Source organism: Centroberyx gerrardi, chromosome 24 (genome assembly GCF_048128805.1).
Source record: "Centroberyx gerrardi isolate f3 chromosome 24, fCenGer3.hap1.cur.20231027, whole genome shotgun sequence".
NCBI lineage: Eukaryota > Metazoa > Chordata > Actinopteri > Beryciformes > Berycidae > Centroberyx > Centroberyx gerrardi.
In genome coordinates this window covers 20,199,440-20,214,105 of record NC_136020.1, presented here as the reverse complement: position 1 = coordinate 20,214,105, position 14,666 = coordinate 20,199,440, and positions in this window count along the sequence as shown.

The window sequence follows — 14,666 nt, the reverse complement described above, 5'->3', positions numbered from 1 at the left end:
GCATCGTGGTAATTGGAGCGATGCTGGAATCTGTGTGGCCATCGGCTCCTTATTTAATTCCTCTGCCTCGCTCATTAGACCCGGAAGCCGCTCTTTAATTATTTTCAGCGCCGGCTAATTAACAATGGAAGTATGGCGTGAGTGAAAATAAATGAAAGGTGGACGTCGGCTCCTGGCTGCTTGTTGACGTCTCCATCAATTTCCCAAACAGAGTGGAAATATTTAACTTAATTGCAATGTAATATATTTCCCAATGAAGACAATCTGATGTTAACTAGACCGATGTATCAGTTTGCCGATATTGGGCTTTTATTGGATACCCTGCAGTCATTTTCATCCTCTGTCAATATGATGGAGGTTCCTCCCTGATCACTGCTACAGAAAAACAGTCTGGAAAACCTGCAATGAAATTAGATTTTCTTTGCACGTTGTGTTTTTTCATGTAATTTTTGTTCAGAAATGTGCCTTGTAAATTAATTAATGGAGAGTTTTAGTGTCCCGTGATGGTCTGAATGCTGTTTCAGAGGCTTTTCCACCCTAATGAGAAGAAAATTCTGAGGGGAAACCCCGAATACATGTCATTTTTTGGCATGAAAATCAAAAAATTCAAAGATATTGGCTATCGGCAGGTTCAGCCTAAAAATATCTGCATCTAAAAGTATCAGCCTTCAAAACCCTACTATCCCCTGTGCTATTAAACTAGGGTGAGTGACATAAAAACGTGGCTCGGATGTGAGAGAAAAGAACAGGGGGTTGGCTGTGCGATCGTCTTCATCGTGTTCAACAGTGACACGGCGAGCTTTAGATTTGAGAAAGCTTCCTCGCGCCTCGACCCGACCGCAGATACACTTCCCCTCCTTCTCGCTCGACGCACAAATCCACCACTCTTTAAATCCCCTCTGATGCGATACTCACATCTGTAAAGAGTAATCCTCTGAGCGGTATCTGCAGCATCTCTTCTCCTCGGCGGTGTTTTTAATCCAATCTGCTGTTTAGAATAAAAGCCTTTTCGCCTCGGCCCCCCAATTAGGCAGCTTAGATGGCTTGTGGCGAACAAATTACCATCCCTGCTCTGAACGGGCTTTTAATTTCTGATTGTTATAGGGATGTGTGTGTGTGTGTGTGTGTGTGTGTGTGTGTTGGGGGGGTGGGTGTTCACTGGTGCAGAAACCTCACAGATTGAGATTTGCAGTGTTTAACACATTAATAATTGAGCCTGTTTACCAATTAGTTTGTTTACTTTATCCCTCTGCCGCCTCAGCTAATTGTTTATCATCTTGCTCTGTTTCGACCTGGGAGTCAAACTCGGCCGCCTGATGTTACATTTCCTACAAACTGCTGCAGCACTGTAATTTATTCGTAGGCAGCTCGGCCACATCGGGGCAAGCGCTGTCAACTGCAAGGTCAAACCCGTAGCGGCTCTCCGTAGGTGTGTGTTCAGGGCTATTATTTCTGAGGCTGGAGCGGCGGGGATGAGGTCCCATTTTTCTCCCACATGTTAGTGATTTACTGGCTCTCCTCGGTCAGACCGGTAATCATTTGAGCAGATGGCAGTCGGTAGCTTTCTAACTTTATTCAACAGCCTTGCTCTCGTACGAAGCGGCTCACCGTTCGCCCCCCGGCTGCCGTTACCGCTGATCAGGCGGCAAATAAGAGTTTCTTTGTCCTCTGCAGAGTGTCGGAGCTGCTTGACCACGCAGGCTAACTCTCTGTCAGGAGGCTTTAGTGAACAACCGGTCGGCGAGGAGCTTTTACCGCCCCGATGTGAGGTGTCGTGTTTTGTTAATGCTGTGGCAGGCCGGGTGAGGTTTAGTTCTACAAACATTTCTCTGGAGAATCTAATTGGTTGAGTTAAACCTCAGTGGGCGGAGCCAAAGAACCACAGTTTTTCGCTAAATAACGTTACTATGTGCGTAAGTAAGCCCAGTGAAAAAGAGAGATAAGAGAGGAAGAAGCTAATATTATGAAGCCTAGTCCTCTTGATACTAACTGAAAAAATACAAACTAGTTATCTAGGTTAGCTAGCTGACCTTTCAAGTTCAAACTAGCCATACTAGCCTATAAGTAGCTAGGTTAGCTAGTTAGCTAGCCGCTGACCTTCCAACATCATGATGCCATGATCAGGAATGAATGAAAAAATGACCAAAAAAAAAAAAAAAAAGGAAGTCATTGCCATTTATGTTTATATTATGTTATGTTCCTTCTTTCCCTTCTTCCTTCTTTGCCATTCAGTTAGCTAACTAGCTAACAAACTGCCTGTTAGCTAACTTGCACTCTGGAAAAACTCTGGTTCTTTGGCTCCACCCCTTTCAGGTTTAACTCAACCAATGAGATTATTTCTGCCTCAGGTGAGAAATGAAAAGAAGGAAGGTTGATATTTGTCTGGAAAGCGACCCATCAGTCGCCATGTAGGCTGGACTCACCTTCCACCGGCCCAGAGGTCACCCTGTCACCCTGTCACCCCGTCACCCCGTCACCCCTGGGTGCCGGTGTGGGTGTCACACTGACACTGCCCCGTCCTTCTCACTGCTGATGCTTTTCAAGCCGGCAGAGGATTTTCTGCTGATGCCTCCGGTGTAGCCGTAGCTGTGGGCTTTGACGTCAGGCTGCTTATGTGCATGCGACTCAGGGGGATGGACGCTTATGGAAACACTTCTCCCTCAATAGGCCCTTGTTGTGAAATCGCCCGGAGGTAGCCATGATACTGTAGCTATATCAAGGCCTTTTTTCTTCTTTTTTTTCTTTTTTACATGCCATGACACAAATACAAGCCTGTTTCCAAGTCTGATCTGATTTACTGTATCTGTTAACACGGCCGCGAAACGACGTTCTGCTAAAAGTGGGGAATAAAAGTAATATGAGCACAAATCAAACGCTGCCTTGAAAGCCAACGAGGATTTTTCTTCTTTTTTGTCTCTACTGCTTTTCTCTCCCTCAGCATAATACCAGATAGACTGACAACAAGCTGTACTGTGTGTGTGTGTGTGTGTGTGTGTGTGTGTGTGTGTATTCAGATATGAGGCAATAATTATCTACGATACGTTATGGATTATTTATTAGATTTTTCAGCCCCCACCGACTTGGCACAGTTTAACAACCAATCAGAGTTTGGCATTTGGACAGAAGAATAGAGGATAGATAGATATTGTGAATAAAAAGTGAAGGGAATAAGTGTTATTTTAGTGCTTTATTTGAGACGAAATGAGACAGAAATTACTTTATTTCAGATATTAAGCTGATCTCTTTGCCTCCAAATTCATTCTCTTGAACTCCTTTTTTATCTTTCATTCATGGTAGATCTGGGTCTAAAGTGTCATTCATTACATAGTAGAAAAAGATACGATAATAGAAGATGAACATGATTGATCCTTGAGAGGAAACTGGGTCGTAACGATAGTAAAGTCTACAGGTGTAGATTGGACAACAGACAGCAAAAAAAGGAAATATGAGATTAAAATGACATGAAATCATAATGATAGAGTGTGATTATTCTGATAAAATGATTCCCACAATGGCTAAAATGTGATTCACCCTCGTCTCCTGACAGATTTACAGATGAGCAGATGTCTGCAGCTCACAGATTTACACATTTACAGATGTGCGTCGTTGATCATCCACATTATTAACCGATTTAACAGATGGGACGGCGGTCTACAGAACATATAGGAGCTCCGTCATAAAAAACGGAGCATGCTAATTTCAGCAAGAGCCCTGTTGTCTACCCACAAATCTCCTGGGCGTTATTTAATTTGTTGTAGCTTGCCAAAAGTGTCCCTACTGTACCCGCTCAGCTCCGCTCAATTACGGCACACTGTTCTCTTCCAAAAGACTGACAGCGCTGACAGCTTATTGGTTGATTCCCCCCCCCCCCCCCCGACGTCTCTGAGGACTCGGCTTAATTATAACCTCTTTTGATCTGCAAACTCCGGCAGTCTCGCTCTCTGCGCTGTCTCTCTCTGCGGAGGGGGAAGCCGTCCGTCTCCCATGGCCCACGTTTTGACACCGCTGGCAATTTGCGATGCTGATTGAAGGCGGTGCGGCCCGCTGCGTCTCCCCCCCCCCCCCCCCCCCCCCCCCCGAGAGAGAATCCGCTTCCCTCCGTCTCCGTCTCGGGTTTTCTTTCAGAGTTTGGGGCCCCTCACCTTTCCTTCCCGCGCCCCGCCGTCTTCCGGAGACATGTTAGCGGCACCGGCGCGTGAAATTGTGAAATCGCTAATGACATTTTCTTTGCATAATGGCTTCCCTCGAAATGGTGCTTACAGCTGCTGGCGCTTTGATTGAGGACTCAAGTGTGTGTGTGTGTGTGTGTGTGTGTGTTGGAGAGGGGAGTTGACATGCTTGAGGAAACATGGCCGTCATTTTTCAATTGCGGAAACCCAGACTGCCAAATGTGCTGAGTGCAGGTTATAAATTTAATCCGATGGATAGCTGTGCCCTTCTTTAATGCCACCTCTTGCTGTGTCCTTGACTTTGGGTTTACTCTGTTTTGTTCCAACAGTAAGACATTAAGAGACATCTATCTATCTATCTATCTATCTATCTATCTATCTATCTATCTATCTATCTATCTATCTATCTATCTATCTATCTATCGTTTCATAAAATTCTTAACATTTTTAATGAGAAACTCAGTTGAAGGTGGTTTGATTCCCTTAGAGAAGACAAATGGCATATAGTAATGGCACTGTATCCAACCGAAAGGTAAGTGACATAAATTCATACATATTTCACAAGCTAGGTATCAAATTTCATAAATATCTATACACATTTAAGCATATAAAAACATTAAGTTACGAACTTAGTCAGGAACAAGAAGTGGGAAGCCTTAAATCCCACTTTGGGCGACGGTTACTTCATGTAGAGAATCGGTATTGGCTGAGAAATGGAAAAATAAGAGCCTTGAGTACATAGCCTGCACTTCTTACAAGTATCTGTAACATTGTAAAGGTACAGGAAGGGTTAATATCGAGTATATGAATATATATGTGTCCAGAATTGTATACGCCTTTTTAATCTCAAAAATAGGTGCGCTATCATCCATTTGCAAGGACTGGAAGAAAATCAATTACAAGTTAAGGTAAAAGTGAAATTAAACTTTAAAAAAGACAGATGGAGGATGATTAATTTATGAGAAACTTCAATGAAAACGGTACAGGATGAAATTGATTTTTTTGATCATATGCTGCCCGGAGTTGGATACCGTGATGTTAACACTGAAAATGATTTATCACATGATGCTTTCACATATAAAAAAGACCTAAAAGATTTACCAGTATTGGTCCTAAAAGTCGCCCTATCAAAAATGATCAATATCCAGTATTATCACTTTCTGTTTCATATTGGCAGCTCTGCCTCTTACAAATGTCTAACTAAGGAGGTTTTAACACCGACATGGTTTGGTGTGGACTTGGTTGCGGGCCAAGAACTTGCAAAAGGTTCACCAAAAACCGGCAGTCTCGGTCCTCTTCCGTCCTCGTCCATCCTCTTCACTTCTGATATGAAAACAATTTCGATAAAACCCAAAGAGAGGAAATGACGATATCTAAAGTTAGACGTTATAATCTAAAACTCTAAAACCAGTGAGAGGAGTTTCAGTCAGCAGGCTTTGTGCTCTGCTTTAAAGGAATAGTTCACCCAAAAATGAAAATTCTGTCATCATCTACTCACCCTCATGCCAAATGAAACACAGGTGAAATTTGTTAGTCCATATAACACACAGGGAGGCTGCCAGCACAACTTGGTAGCAGCCTTCTCCAAAACAACTGAAGTCAATGGGGACCAGTTCTTTAGAGTTCCAAAACAACTGAAGTCAATGGGGACCAGTTCTTTAGAGTTCCAAAACAACTGAAGTCAATGGGGACCGGTTCTTTAGAGTTCCAAAACAACTGAAGTCAATGGGGACCAGTTCTTTAGAGTTCCAAAACAACTGAAGTCAATGGGGACCAGTTCTTTAGAGTTCCAAAACAACTGAAGTCAATGGGGACCAGTTCTTTAGAGTTCCAAAACAAAAACAGCCAAACAATCACACTGTGAATAGAAAGACCTATACACCTTTATTTGTTGCAGATCAATCAGCTGTAGTTAAGATTTGCACTAAATGATGGTGTAAATATACTGTAGGTCTTTTTGGAACTCTGAAGAACTGGTCCCCATTGACTTCAGTTGTTTTGGAGTTGTGCTGCAGCCTCCCTGTGTGTTATATGGACAAACTTCACCTGTGTTTCAACTGGCATGAGGGTGAGTAGATGATGACAGAATTTTCCTTTTTGGGTGAACTGTTCCTTTAACGCCGAGCAGAAAGCAGCATCTGATATCACACAGCTACACAGAAGCAGCAGCAGTGCTTACTACACTGTGTTCTTTGTAGACTAAACTGTGTGTTGTGTAATCCAAGTGAACAAAGGCAGTAAAGAGCAGACAACCAACACCATAAAAAGACAGTGGACTCTAACAGCTTCATCCACTGACACAATTAACTGCTGCTATTTCAGTCTTGGCATGCGAGTGTGTTTTTGTGTGTGCTCGAATGTGTGGGAGTTAATGTGTACGTGTGTGTGTGTGTTTCTGTGGGTTTGTATATCTACATGTGTGTATAGGCATGTACATTTGTCCATAGGTTTGCGTTTTTGTGTGTATGTGCATGTCTGTATGTCTATTTGTGTGTGTGTGTAAGTGCATTTTCCATTAGGCTTGTGTTTGTGTCTGTGTGTGTGGAAGTGTATATGTGTGTGTGTTTGTGCGTATGTCTAGGTGTGTGTGTGTGTGTTTGTGTGCTTTCATATGCGTGTCTATGTGTATTTTCCCCATAAGCCTGTGTTTGTGAGTGTGTATGCTATGTGTATCTGTGTGTGTGTGTGTGTCTGTGTGTTTGTGTGGATGTGTAGAGGTGTGTGTTTGTGTGCTTTCTTATGTGTGTCTATGTGGCTGTGTATGTGTGTATTAGGGTTCGACTGATGTGGGTTTTTGGGCCGATACTTATACAGATATCTTAAGACTGAATATTACTGAATATTATAGTATCATATTCAATTTGACCACAAGCTGACCATAATCATACCAAAAACATTACAAGGATTTTTCTCAAGGTGGAAAAGCCTCTGAAGCAGCATTTAGAGCATCATGGGACACTAAAACTCTCCACTGAAACCCAGAGTGATGAAATTATTTTAGTGTCAGCAGCTCTTTAAGGCAGAGAGACCCACCTTACTTATTCAATTGTAGGAAAACTCTGGGCTTCATTACTGCCTTTAAATGAAGAATTGATTTACCAAAATAAATAAGAAAAGCTCAGAAAATGAAAGTTCATGTGAGGTTTTCCGGGCTGTTTTTCTGTAGCTGCGGTCAGAGAGGAAAACTGACTGGCCGAGATCCAACATTTAATAAAAGCCCCAATATTGTCCCGATGTGTTGCCCTACTCGCATGTGTGTGTGTGTGTACGTTTACCGCGCTGAGAATGGCCCTGTTGTTCTGCAGTGTTTTCGCGGCCTCGCCTCGGGCCATGTCAGCCACGGCTATCAGGCTCAAAGAAGGAGCCTCTCTTCACATGAATAATAATTAGGATACTCAGTGCCAGTTCACAAAGAAGTGGACCATCTGGGTTCGGTCCTCCCCGCTCCACACAGTCCCTGCTGTCCGCCGGGTTTCGTCTGATCTGCCGCAGCATTCGGCCATGTGGCGAGATCGCGCTTTTTATAGACGCTGGAGCTCGCCGTCTTCGGCCGCGGCGTGCTGTTTTCTGTCTGTTGTTTGTTTCTAGATGGAAAAGATCCGTGGTGGACGATGTGCACACAAGCACACACACACACACACACACACACATATATTTGTAGTATTATACTTGTGAGGACCTTCATTGACTGCTTTCATTCCCTAAAACCTAACCCTAGACCTAATTCTCATTCTAATCTTAAAGATCCAGTGCAATTATTTCAACTCCCTCACGAAAGGTTTGGGCAACGCTTTATTTTCCGGGTCCGCAACATCCTAATAATTTCCTAGAAAGGAACTGTTAATTTCTTAGGAAGTTTCCTGGAAAGAACCATGAAATTATGTACTAATTCTAGGGAAAATAGAGAAAGAGTTCAATGGTAGTTGGTAAGCACCTGATAATTTCTTTTGGAGTTTCCAAGACAGAACCATGAAATTATGTAGTAGTTATATAGAAAATTTGAAATTAGAGGAAGGAATTCAACAAATAACTATATTATATAATCATATGAATAATGACTGGTTTAACAAATTGACCTCTGCCTATTATTTTTCCAGTAAATAGTTTATAGTTTTGCAGTTCTTTCCAGGAAACTGTTTTAGAAATTAACATGAGTATCTTATCGACTCCACCAAACAGACTGCTTACATTTTCTACATAACTACTACATAATTTCATGGTCCTTTCCAGGAAACCTCCCACGAAATGAACAGTTCCTTTCTAGGAAATTGTGGACCCAGAAAATAAAGCGTTACCAAAACTCTAGACACTGCCTGGTCCAGATTAAGGTCATCCTCAGACTCCACTATTCAAACACAAAACTACACAAAATATGCCCAGATATTTCTCCACAGTGTACTACTTAATGTCCGTATTGAACCAGAGCCTATCCTAACTGTACTGGGAGTTTCAGAACACACATCCATATTAAAGAGAACACAGCAACAACCTCTTTCCTATGGTTTAATTACAGCTAAAAAAATCTTATTTTGATGTTTTGGAAGAAGAAAGAAGTGCCTACTGTCAAATTATGGCTCACCTTGAACAAATAAGGTTGTCTTTAAGGGATGGACATGTACAATTTGAAATTGGCAGCCCCTCGTCTGTTACCTAGAGATTAAAACATAATCTATAACGGACATTTCGTTCCTTGTGTTTCATTACATCCTCTTCTTATCATGCACTGTTTATAGAGCAGGTGGGGTGGGGGGTGTTTGAGGATTGTATTTTATCATATCAAGTTGGAGCCTTATTCTGTTTGTTGTGTTTTACTTTGTTGTTTCTATACTTGCATAATAAAAGAGAATTGTGTTTGAAATCCTTTCTCCAATAAAACATACTTGAAACAGGAAAAGGTTGATGTTGAAATGCTCACCCTTACCTTAACTTAAGCCTAAACTAACCCTAAACTCAAGTCCTAAACCTAAACTAACCCCTCAAAGAACCCCTCATCTTTCTATCCCTGTGGGGACATTTGGTCTTCATAAGCCATACAAGAACACACACACACACACAAACACACACACACACACACACACACACACACACACACACACACACACACACACATTCCTGTAGACAGAGCTGGAGTTGGAAACCCTATCATTTAGCCCTTTAAATCAACAGTTTCCTGACCAGCACCAAACCGAGGATGCCATTAATAACAGGAGCAACGTTATTACCGGACAAATCAGTGTGACCTGACGTCTTTGTGGTGATGACCTCATCATGCCGGCTCTCAAAACGCTCTCAACATGTTTGCCTTTCGTGCCTCACAAAAATAACCACATACTCACATTTACATTTTAGGCATTCGGCTGAAAACTATTAACCAGAGCGACTTGCAGTGAGTGCAACAGTAGAATAAGCTTCAATTCCAAAATCAAAGCTTCAAAACCAACTGTCAGGATTTGGATTTGACTGATATACGTTTTTGAAGGCTGATGTTTTTCCGGGTTGAAGCTGCTAATTGCTGATATTTGGTGCCGATACTCACTGCATATTTAAATTTGACCATTTTCAAGCCAAAAAATTAGAAGTATTCAGTGTTTCCCCCCAGGATTTTATCCTTTGCAGGGTGGAAAAGCCTCTGAAACAGCATTCAGAGCATCATGGGACACTAAAACTCTCCATTAAATCCCATGCTAACTCTTATGTGGCAGGGTGATTCAGGCTTCATTGCAGGTTTAACAGACTGGCCATCCTTGACGCTGTTGAGTAAAATTATATCCCCACCTCTATCATATCGGCAGTGGCAAACACTGACTGGTCGATATCCTATTGTTGAAAGGTCGATATTGGCCTGATATATCGGTCTCACTCTAGTAAAGAAGGCAAGGCTCAGAGCACTAACAACATTCCTGTGACCAAAAGTGATCATGTAAGACAGAAATGTTAAGAAAAGACATAAAGTAAGAGCTAAGGAGAGATATAGAAGGATTTTCTTTTTATTTACACTGCAGGCCTTACTGCTCAATTCAGATTTTTTGCTCAGATCCAAGTTTCTGGTCTGACTGTTCACATTAATTTTTGAAAGTGACCCATATCCCATATCAGTTTGAACGAACCTCCATCCTGAAAAGACTCGCATACTCAAATGAACAACAACAAAATAATTCACATCTGGACAGTGTGTCATGGAAGCCACTGAAATTACGGTCCATGCTCTTATTCAAATGAAGAATTGCTGTGGAGGCCGGATGATGCCGATTACGATCTGTCCCCTCTAGTTTTGTTTGAATGGAGGCAGCTTCCCAAATACTAATTAAATTTGTGACCTCGCTGTGTCTCTACTGGCTGCTTGAGTTGTTGTCCTCCATGTTTTTCTGGTCAAGTGGATGCAGATGTGCAGAGGTGTGACCAAGTCAACTTTGCTCGAGTCCCAAGTCTCAAGTCTCAAGTCAAGTCCCAAGTCTAAATGTAGATTATCAAGTCAAGTCCAAGTCAAGTCCATGTCATTAATGTCAAGTCTCAAGTCTAAATGTAGAACAGCAAGTCAAGTCAGAACAAATCAAGAGTCCAGTATCAATTTAATATCTTAAAGAAAACTAAATCTCTAGGACTTTTCAATGCAATATGGTTTTAATAGGATAAAAACTTGGTAAGAGCATCATGAGTTTGATTTCTATAATCAGTTTCAACTTCAATAAATTCAATCATTCCATACAAATTCAGAAAACAGAATTTAAATTCAGTCGTCTGCTGGAACAAATCTCATCACTTTCAATCTGAGTCATTTACACAAACACAAGATCTCAAGTCAAGACTTTAGAAACCTTTTCAAGTCGTCAAAGTACAAGTCAGAGTCAAGTCCCGAGTCACCAGAACCCAAGTCAAGTCAAGTCTCAAGTCTTCTCTTCATGCATCAAGTCAAGTCTCAAGCTATTCAAACTGTGACTCGAGTCCCCACCTCTGGTCCCGTAGAAAGTGAAAAGCGAATTGTGATCTGACACTTCATGCTGCAGTCGTATGGCGATGGATCACATTTAAGAAAACATATGAATGTGATCCAAATGAGAAATGAAAAGATCAGATTCCAGATGCTTTTTTTTGCTCATACTACGCTAAAAACATCAGATCTGTGTCTTGTAGGAGGGAAAAATAATCAGAATTGGGACGCTTTCAGCTGCAGTGTAGGAGAGGAGAAGTGAACCAGAAGGAAGAGGGTGACAAGCTGCTCATTAGAAAATGTCCTGCGGTATCCACAGAGGGATTGGAGCTCATCTTCTCAAGTTAAATAAACTCTAATTCTCTTTCCTCTACACCTTCTCTCACCTTGTCAAACCACCTGCTGGCACAAGCAGCAGTAAATTAGCCGCCTGTAAGCCTGTCCTCTGTATTCTCGCCATGTTTCTTCTCATTTAGCTGCTGTGAAGACTATTCCCTCGGCCTGCTCTCTCCAAGACGTCTCACTTGCAGAAGCCGGCCCTGAAATATTAAACCTCATCTCGGCTTAATTCGTATTCACAATTCTTAACAAGTAGCGATAAATTATCAACTTTTCAGCCTGCCGTCTGTATTCCTGCCATCTGCTCTCTTTTCATTAAAGTATTCCCCCGCTGAAAATCCCAACCTGCCCTCCCTAAGAGGTCTTGATCCATTGTTAACACACAGAATCCAGTTTAGAATAACAGTAATACATAAAGATTAAACTCATCTTGGTTGAATTCAAACTTACCCCATCACTGAATAGCCTAGAGGTTAGAGAAGTGGGGTTGTGATCAGAGAGTTGCCGGTTTGAATCCCTGAAGCCTGGGTGGGGGAAACTGAATGAGTAACACTCTCCCTTTCTTCAATAACTGTCTAAGTTCACTTGAGCAAGGCAGTTAAAGGAACAGTTCATCCCAATCTAAAAATTTTGTCATCTATTCACCCATATATGACTCTAAACACCAGTGAAGTTTGTATGTCCACATAACACACAGCGAGTTAGCTAGCTGGGCTAGAGCATGAACACACGATTTGTGGGTGCAAAAGTGTAAACGCTTTCAAAAACAGTGACTTGCGCTAACTGCTGGTGTAAATATAGAGCTTTTGGACTCACAGTGCGATCGTTTGGCTTCAGAACACTTGGATTAAGCTGCACAAGCTGTTTGGAGTAAATTTATGGTCTTTTTTTGTTCTTTTTGGAACTCTTTAAGAACCAGTTCCCATTCACTTCAGTTGTTTTGTTGAAGGCTGCTAAAGCGCATTTTATACTTTAATGAAAATAACATCATGACGCTATTTGACGCGTATTTTGGGGTTGAAAAGGGTCTCAGCGTAGGTGTTGCGTACCTGAACAAGAATCTCAACTTAGCGGCGAGTCTACGCGGAGTCGCGCACTCTGATTGGTTGATCATATGGCCGATCATGACTGCGTCCAAATCTTCAAGCTCCAACACATCCCATTCCTCCAGCTGCATTGCTGTAGCGCGTCCATGTTTGTTTTTACCGCTGATTTACGTCACGTCTGCTTCTTCTATGTTCTATGTCCTCTCTTCTTCTATGTTTTGTTTTGGTGCAATATGATTTTTACTGCCACCCTGTGTATGGGATTTCAATGATATGTTATGCGCACAACAACGCAGAAGTATAAAAACTTAAATGTAAGCACTACATTCTTTACATTCGCGCTTTACATTAGTTCGACTATAAAATCCACTTAACTCGTTTGTGTTCTGTGGACACACAAACATCACCGACGTTTTGACTGACATGAGGGTGAGTAGATAATGACAAACTACTCCTTTAATCTCAAAACTTGCACGAGCGGAGCCGTAAAAGACTCCGGCTGTACTGTGCAGCTCCCAGCTATAAATATGAAGCAGGGCATTGCTGAAAAAGAGCATGCATGATCAGTCAACCTTCAGCGGATAAAAATAAAGATTAAAAAAAAAAAAAAAAATCCCTCTGAACATCTGCTGCCAAAAGCTTCAGTTTGTTAACTTGGCATATGAAGATGAAATCATTTGGATGTGTCTTTGCCGGGGCGGTGATGGCCTCTCTGAAGCCCTCGGCACCTGATCGATGGAGGCTGCCGGCGCCCCGGACCCGTCAGCCAGTGGATAAAACTGGATCAATGTGACAGTGATGGTGTTTTATAATGCCAATAAGCTGGCTCCCAACAGTCTCTCTCTCTCTCTCTCTCTCGCTCTCATAAACGCAGACACTCAGAGACTCAGTAATGGACAGGGCCGGCACTCGTGAAAGCCTGGAACACGCTTGCTAATAAGAAATGGGATTCCAGTGTGGAGTGTGTGTCTCTGTGGAAGAGAGGTGTGTGTTCATCGATTTGCCGCATCTCGTGATTCCACATTGTGAGAAATGGATTCCACACGCTGACCTAAAAAATATGGCGAGAGTTTCTCCCTGCCACGTCTCCCAGATACAATATGAATTATGGATCGCATTTATAGTCTATCTCGCTTGAATATTTCCAGCTCCCAAGGGCTTCAAGTGTGCATGTTAGCGTGTAGTGTGTGTGTGTCGGTGTTGTGTGTGTGTGTGTGTGTGCATTTTCATGATGCAAAGCTAAAAAAAATAACACTCCAGCAACATAACTCTCTACTTCTGTATCCCGAGAAGCAGAAAGACATTAGCAACTTCTTGTGAAGTGGACCGTTAGTCTCCGTTTGTTCATTTTATCTTTTGGAAACGCAAAATGGACGGTCCTCTTTGCATGAATTCGTCATATGTAAGCTAACCTGGCACACAAGACAAATAGTGTATTTATTTTTGAGAGAGAAGTACCAATGGAAAGAAAACATGCACAGGTATATATTTTATAAAATATGGCTATATTACTGGATGGATGGGACAGGCGAAATAGGGGTCAAATATGGGAACTTTTATATTATTTGAAATTTGACTTTTTCAATTTTGAATGGAAGACCCTGTCTGTACAACTGCTATCATTTTGCCAAACAACGACTTAAAGCGATAATCCACATCATTTTCATAAAAATAAATATCAATATATATGAAAATGACCTGGTTATACACAAATCATCAGTATTTATGAAAGTGCTTTTCATAGTAAGTATTCAATAAGCTCAAATGGACCATGCAAATGTGTTTTAGTTGTGTCTGGTGTCTGCAGTACAGTATTTTCTGTGGTTGGAGTGTTTTCTGTTGAGCCACAGATTCACCAGGGCAACTCATAAGCTCAAAACCGAGAGACTGTGGTAAAAGTTTCCTCATGTTTCAATTTCTTTTGAGAGAAAGCTCTTGTTGCTCTAGCGGGCAATTCCCCCATTAGCAGCTGACACTGCTGGGAAATCAAAAATTCTCTTTGCATGAAAGAGAGAACTTCAAAACTTCATAACTTTAGACAGAGCTTTGGTACATTACAGCTTCCCAGGCTGTTTTTATGCAGTGGGTTTTGATGAAAGTTGTAAAAAAAAAAAAGTCTGCTGAGAACACACACACCCACACACATCCCCCCCCCCCCCCCCCCCCCCACACACACACACACAG